This window comes from Anolis carolinensis, unplaced genomic scaffold (assembly GCF_035594765.1).
Source record: "Anolis carolinensis isolate JA03-04 unplaced genomic scaffold, rAnoCar3.1.pri scaffold_12, whole genome shotgun sequence".
Taxonomy (NCBI): domain Eukaryota; kingdom Metazoa; phylum Chordata; class Lepidosauria; order Squamata; family Dactyloidae; genus Anolis; species Anolis carolinensis.
The window spans coordinates 16,815,202-16,823,718 of NW_026943823.1; positions in this window are offsets into that span (position 1 = coordinate 16,815,202).

Sequence of the window (8,517 nt, forward strand, 5' to 3'; positions counted from 1 at the left end):
ATAGAAAATATTGTGAAAATATTGGATTCCTTCTATAAAAATTAGAAGGAATCCAATGGAAATATTACTTTTAATTAAAAAAGAGGATGAGAAAGATAAGAGGGAAAAAATTAATAGACATGCTATTAACAGCAGCTAGATTACTAATTGCCAAATATTGGAAAGGAGAAATGAAAATACAAATTAATGAATGGTATAAAGAAGTTTGGCGAATTGCACTGAATGACAAGCTAACATCAAATTTAAAAGTAAAGAAGGGATTATGGGGAAAAATGATTTTGAAAGTATTTGGAGAAAATTTCTAGAAAAAGTATTGGAAAAAGAGCCAATAGTTCTTAATGCACATCGGTACCTTTCCATTACCTTGAACAACTATGTCAAACTCCAACTCTTATGCACCCAAGAAAAACAGTGAAAGGACAACAATCTTTATAATTCAGGACTTATTCAATAATTATGATAATGATAATAATAATAAGTTCAATAAAGAGGTTAAATATTTCATCATCTCTTGACAAAGTAAATACTCGTCCTAATTGGTCAGTTTTTCGATTCCAGAGAGATGACATGAAATGGTTGTCAAACCATGACTTACGACAAAAGCGAAGAATGAGAGAGTGCAACTCACCCAAGGTGAGTCAATGGGTTTCTGTGTCTCAGCAGGGATTCGAACCTTGGCCCGCAGAGTTGTAGGGCACATCTACATTGTAGAATTAGTATAGTTTTACAGCTCCTGAACTGCCCTGGCTCATTGCCATGGGATCCTGGGAGTTGTAGTTTTGTGAGCACACTTTCACGGAGACGACTCAAGACCTTATAAAACATAGGTGTTCTTTGTTCCACCTCATTGTATAACTGAGTCTTTGTGTTGTCGAAGGCTTTCATGGCCGGGATCACAGGGTTGTTGTATGTCTTTTGGGCTGTGTGGCCATGTTCCAGAAGTATTCTCTCCTGACGTTTCGCCCACATCTATGGCAGGCATCCTCAGAGGTTGTGAGGTATGGATAAACTAAGTAAGGAAAGGAAAGGAAAGAATATATATCTGTGGAGAGTCCAGGGTGTGGCAAGAGTCCTTTGTCACTGGGAGCCAGCATTAATGTTTCAGTTAATCACCCTAATTAGCATTGGAAAGGTTTTTGTCTCTTGCCTGGGGGCATCCTTTGTTAGTCATTAGCTGCCCTCTGCCCTCAGAGTGTTGGTTCCCATCTACTGTTTTGATTTTAGAGTTTTTTAATACCGGTAGCCAGATTTTGTTCATTTTCATGGTTTCTTCCTTTCTGTTGAAGTTGTCCACATGCTTGTGGATTTCAACTGAGTCTTTTCTTTAAAGCCAGGGATGTGTCTCTCTGCTTTTATGGCTTGGAAAACAAATCACGCCCAGGGAAGAGTTCACGAGGCTAAAAGCTATGAACGACGACATTGGGACGAAGCCCATCAAAGGCAGGCTTCTTCATTGCCACTGCTTATTGAGCTCTCCATCTTTCAACATGGAAGCACAGGTCAATCTCAGCTGGGTTTTTTTGTGTTTCAAAAAGGGAAGATATTGGCATTTCTGGAGAAAGAGCAAAAAGGAGGAAGGGATTGCAAAGAAAAAGAGAAATTACGGAAATGAAAGAAGGAGACAGTTTTATTAGTGTTTGGTTTATGAGTGTTTGGTTTATGAGAGTGTTTTCATGGGAAATTGCCTCATTTTATGGGCCCTTGGGAGGAGTGGTTGATATCGCATCGGTCTCCTTGAGACATCAGGGACAGGACTCCTTTGTGGGCATCCAAACGGTGCCATGTTGCCAATGTTGGCTACCTACATCAGGCCTCTGGCTGAAAAGGGGGTCCTTTTCGCCAGCCGTTGGAGGCCCCACATTGAATCCATCCCAACTTTGACCAAGACCATGGGCTCTCCATGGAGACCAAACTCTGGCCTTGGAAGAGCTTTCTCAGGTGGGTCATAGCAACCGCTTCCTCCTTTGGTTTCAGGAAGGTTTTGGGAAGGCTGGAGGGCCGAAATCAGCTTGAGGATCAAACTTTTGGAAAAATGCTTGGGGGCCACTTCCAACGTGTGAGTGGGGCCAAAGCCACCAGTGTGTTTTAGCTTGCCCAAATTTCTGTTATAGGATGGGGAGAAACCTTATTCCATTATGTCTCTTTATAGGATGAGGAGATACCTTCTTGCTTTGTGTCTGTTTATTGGGTAAAAAGATACAGGTAGCTCCCAAGTTATGAACAAGATAGGTTATGTAGGTGTGTTCTTAAGTTCAATTTGTTTGTAAGTTGAGACAAGTACATTTTAGAAGTGTAACTCCATCTATCTATCTATCTATCTATCTATCTATCTATCTATCTATCTTTCTATCTATCTTCTAAAGCTATCTATCTTCTTTGCTCTCTGTGCTCTCATTCAGAAGATTTCACCTCACTTTCTCTCCCCATGATAATTACATTTTGAAGAATTTGGCTTGTTGTGGAAACAAGAATTGGAGATGAAGCTTCAGTGAAAATCCCTTTTCCCCATGATAATAAGTCTTCCAGGAGTGAATTTCCCTTCCGAGGGGAAGATTCCTCTTAATTCCTGATGTCTCACACCTGTTCTTACCTAGGAGTTGTTTGTAAGTTGGATGTTTGTAACTCAGAGACTGCCTGTACTTGAAGCTTTACGTCTCTTTGTAGGATAAGCAGACATGTTGTTGCTTTAGCTTTCTTTATAGGATTGAAAGATACCTTCTTGCTTTATGTCCCTTATATATATATGTCTGGTGGCTCAGTGTGTTAAAGCGCTGAGCTGCTGAACTTGCAGAACGAAAGGTCCCAGGTTCAAATCCGGGGAGTGGAGTGAGCACCAGCTGTTAGCCCCAGCTCCTGCCAACCTAGCAGTTCGAAAACATGCAAATGTGAATAGATCAATAGGTACCACTCCGGCGGGAAGGTAAAGGCGCTCCATGCAATCATGCTGGCCACATGACCTTGGAGGTGTCTACGGACAACGCTGGCTCTTCGGCTTAGAAATGGAGATGAGCACCAACCCCCGGAGTCGGTCATGACTGGACTTAACATCAGGAGAAACCTTTATCTTACCTATAGGATGGGATAGGAAGATAAGTGATGCTTCATGTCTTTTTACAGGATTAGCAGATACATTGTTGCTTTCTGTTTCTGAATAGGATTGGGAAACATCTCCTTGCTTTAGCTCCCTTTATAGGATAGGAAGATACCTTGTCAATTTATGTTTCTAGCCTTATGTGTCTTTATAGCAGTGTTCACAACCTTTTTTTGACCAGGGCCCACTTCGACCAGCCACCACTCTCCAACATTAGTACCAAAAGGGTTACAAATCAGTTTTTGGCCAACTTTAGGTTTGGTTTGGTTATCTGGGGTGCTGATTCAGAAAATTGCATTGGATAAACCACATTGGCTCTAGTTTCTGATACAGAACATATGCCAACCAGTAGTCGCCACCTGCATCTACTTAAAACCATCTAATCTAATCTAATCTATCTAAATCCATAATAAAAGCGTGGCACAGATGTCTGCTCACACAGACAGCCTCCGGCCTCCACAAACAGGCTATAGTTCCCAGAGTCAATCTAGCAAGTCACTCTTTTCCACTGACATTATGGTCATAGCGAGCGCCATGAACATGCAGCCCAGCTCCTGCCAATGTCCTCCCCAATACTACGGCCCACCACCCAAGGAATGCTTTCATTTGGGGACCATTTCATCCTAGATTTTGCTTTTTCTTCCACCACAGGCAGGCATCCCAGGGTTCTCCATTGCTGTGGAATTTGCATGGCCCCGCCCACTGCCCTTTCCTTTCCAATCTCTCTGCATAACAAACAGAGCACAACTGAGCTGCAACTAAACTTACTAGAGGAGTTTAGGGATTGACTCCACATGGTGGAAGTTGTAGTTCACCCTGCATCAAGTCACAGCACTGTCATTCCTACTGGGGAATATACAGGAGTTGTAGTTCACCTACACCCAGAATGCTATGAACCCAAAAAATGATGACTCTCGGCCAAACTTGCCATGCAGACCCGATATGCCCAGATTGGACTACTGGTGGGTTTGGAGGGGAACTGGACTGGAAGTTGAGGAGCAGTAGGTACTGGGATTTATAGTTCACCTGCAATGAATGAGCATTACACTTGGCACACAGAGCCCCCATAACCAATACAACATATTGGAAAAGTTTGGGGAAAAGGGAGTTATAATTCACTTGCAGCCAGATAAACATGACCTACTGAACATACTGCAGGTATTTGTGGGAAGGGCCTTGATTTTGGGAGTTGTAGTTCACCTCCATCCAAAGACCACTGAATATAGCCAATAACGATTCTAGACCAAACTTGGCACACAGACTGAATATTACCTGCTGTGGATACTGATAGATATTTCGGGGCAATTGCCCCGGGAATCTGGAAGTTGCAGTAGTTCACCCCCATCCAGACAGTACTGCAGCACACCTGGTACACAGGCCCAAAATGGCCAACTTATAATACTGGCAGGGTTTGGGGAGAATTCAGCCACGATTCTGGGAATTGCAGTTCACCCACTCCAAACAGAAAACATAACATTAAAAGACGAATAATACCATTCTCAAATACCCGGGCATCACCGGGTCCCCAAGCTAGTATTTAATAAGCCTCGGCACTATAAGAGGGTTTCACAAGACCAGTCGCTCTATTTACAATGGTATAGTAACTGTGAGGCTATATTTTAATTCTTGCAGACCACTAGGTCCATGGAGCATAGATTGGGAACTGCTTTATAGGATAGGAAAACCCCTTCTGGCTGCTGCTAATGCTAAACAATGTGGAGTGAAAAAAAATCCTCCCTGGCTCCTGGTAAAGCAGCCAGAGATTTCCTAGATTTGGTTTTTTATCTTCTGCTGAAGCCTACTATTACTCCATCCCCTTTAAACATTGTGTATAATTATGTTGTGGAGCCCCGGTGGCGAAGTGTGTTAAAGTGCTGAGCTGCTGAACTTGCAGATCGAAAGGTCCCAGGTTCAAATCCCAGGAGCGGAGTGAGCGCCCGCTGTTAGCTCCAGCTCCTGCCAACCTAGCAGTTCAAAAACATGCCAATGTGAGTAGATCAATAGGTACCGCTCCGGTGGGAATCCGGTAACGGCACTCCATGCAGTCTTATAGAAGTGTTTATAGAAGTGTTCTGTCTCTGCAGTTACAAATTTATTTAATGCTTAGACCATAGGTCTTTCGCATGCAAGACAAACAAACAAATACACACAAGCCAGATCATCAAATACAATATAAAACATGCCATTAAAACCCTATATAAATCATTAAAACATTAAAATGCTGCAAATATCAATGTCAGGATATGCCCTTCAGATACTACATATGTCATGGATTAGCACCAACATAATTAAAAACAAGATAAAACCAAGTAAGTAAAGCATTATTAAAACCCATGCAGTCATGCCGGCTACATGACCTGGAGATGTCTATGGACAACGCCGGCTCTTCAGCTTAGAAATGGAAATGAGCACCAACCCCCAGAGTCAGACATGACTGGACTTAATGTCAGGGGAAACCTTTACCTTTACCTTTACAATTATGTTGTAGTCGTGTGCCTTGACGTCATTCCTGACGTCGGCTGACCCTCAAGTAAACCTATAATTCTTCTGAGGCTGAGAGAGTGTGACTTGCCCAAGGGTCACTCAGTGGGTTTCTATGGCCAAACAGCGATTCGAACCCAAGTCTCCAGAGTCCTAATCCAACACTCAATGCAGTGTGCAATGATGGTTTTTGTTATTATTAACCCATTATTTTAAAAGTCATCCTCCTGATAGTCCCCCCTCCTTTTTCTATCTGTTTTCTCCTCCTTCCAAAATGTAATCTAGGACAGAACGAAAGTGCATATATTTACGTGCGCATTTTTTTCAAATCCTCTGTTTCCTGAAGTGGTGACACTGAAACATTGCTGTAACTTGAAGGCTGGGCAATTTATTCAAGGAGCTTTCTGCCCAGAAACGATAAATCATTTAGAGGCCATTTTCCTTGCAAAGTTTGCTCTGAAACGCAAGGCGTTTTATTGATTTCAGGAAAGGGAATTACTATGGAGAGACGAGGCATTTACCATTTCCATAGAAGGGAGATGGATGTTTGCTGCATTCCTTTTTTTAAAAGAAAAATTGTGAGGATATTCTGCCACCAACCTTTAAACAAACCTTTACAGGAGAAACACATAGTTTCACCTTGAAATAATAATGATATTTCCTATTCTCCCTAGAAAATACTCCAAGGTGGCTTTTCTCATGTCATCTTTGGTCAGAGGGCCAAATCGGAGGTTGAGAAAATGACCTTTTTGGAACTACAAAACCCAGAATCCCCGTCAATTTCTGGAGAAATTTGTGCAGACTATTATTACTGTTATTGAGAAATTGACCTCCCTTATAACTAAACAAGAATGGACAGAGATGAATTAAAGATGAATGTATTTTTATTTTTAACCAATTTCGCAATGTCGAAAGGCCACTCCTCTTTAGCTCCCGAAAAGTCCGACCAAATATATCTCTCCTTGTTTATGAAATCCACCATTGTGAAATTGTATAAATTATATCGAATTAAATTACCTGCATTTACTCAAATCTAATGCACCATCGGATCTAATGCATACCTCAATTTTCAAAACCTTGAAACCAAAAAAAGTATTTGCTGCTGAATATAATACTTATTATTAATTTATTTTTGTAATTTGGCCCCAAAAGGTGTGTATTACAGTTGCTGCTTGCTTCCTCTTTTGCTTTGGCTCAGGACTACGATTACTGTATTATTATTATTATTATTATTATTATTATTATTATTATTATTATTATTATTCCCCGCTTTATTTCCCCCAAAGGGGACTCAAAGCTGCTACAAGAATCTAACGAGCACCCTAATTTTGACAAGACAGTTTAGCCAAAAAAGATGAGCATTAAATTTGAGTAAATATGGTAATCCTTAAAGTGTAACTAAAACTGCAGATCTGTAAAACCGCCTTGCTTAATGTCATGCCTGGGGACAGGAAAAGGGCTAAAGCCGGATAATGTATTTAAGCCTGAAGGTGCCTGAGTCTCGTTGATGGATATCTACTGTATTTCTGTGAACCAAAACTCCTTCCCATTGACAAATCCATTTAATTTGCACTGGGAAACTTCCTGGATCCCATTGATGGGATCTGAGCCATTGGCTGATACTTCTGTTTGTTTTGCCTTCAAACTCAGTTTGTGTCTTGATCTGGCCATTGGAGTAATGAAGCTCACGGGGCTCTGAACTCACATTTTAGCAAATACAGTAGAATCTCACTTATCCAACACTCGCTTATCCAACATTCTGGATTATCCAACGCATTTTTGTAGTCAATATTTTCAATATATTGTGATATTTTGGTGCTAAATTCATAAATACAGTAATTACTACATAGCATTACTGCGTATTGAACTGCTTTTTCTGCCAAATTTGTTGTCTAACATGATGTTTTGGTGCTTAATTTGTAAAATCATAACCTAATTTGATGTTTAATAGGCTTTTCCTTAATGCTTCCTTATTATCCAACATATTCGCTTATCCAACATTCTGCCGGCCCGTTTATGTTGGATAAGTGAGACTCTACTGTAGCTGAAATCACTCAACGTCATGATAATTAATGATATTAATTCTTTCTTTTCTATCTATTTCAATCTTTCGTAGTCATATATGAAAAACAATTAATAAAAATGGTTTTTAAAAAACATAATGATAATTATTATTAATAGTCACATTATTGCTGTTGCTTCAGAATGATCTTCTTGAGGAAATCTGATGGTTAAACAAGCTCTTGGAATTTAAAAACACAGTCAATTTTAACTTCTGAATTTTGAATTTACATTATATTGGTGCTAATGTGTTTTTAATTTTTCCTCTATAAATTTGAATGGTTTTATCTTTTATCTAAATATTTTTATTGCGTCGAACACTACCTCAAGCTGTGAAAAAAGGTAGGTAACATTGTTGTTGTTGTTGTTGTTAGATACACAACAAGATTAGTACACAGCAAACAAGATCACTATGCTGGCTGTTGCATTGGATCACATGCCAAGTGTCTAGGACTGTGTGATGTATCGGCAAATAATGCATGCATATCCTAGTAGGGTGGCCTTTTGAAGCTGACAGATAGTAATTTTGTCAATGCCAATTGTATTATTATTATTATTATTATTATCATTATTATCATTTTATGACACAGCAAACAAGATGAATCACAAAAAATCACAAGCTGAACACTTCCCAAGTGTCTAGGACTGTGTGATGTATTTATTTTATTATTATTATTATTATTATTATTATTATTATTATTATTATTATTATTATTATTAAAATGTGACCTCTGCTGGTATTTTAAAGGCCGCAGCCCATTTCGAAATGAGAAAAGGCCAACAGACAAAAAGATCCTGCTGTGGACCAAACGGTTTCGAAGAGAAGAGGACATTCCTCCACTTTTGTCGTAAGTCATGGTTTGATGCTCATTTCATTTTATCTC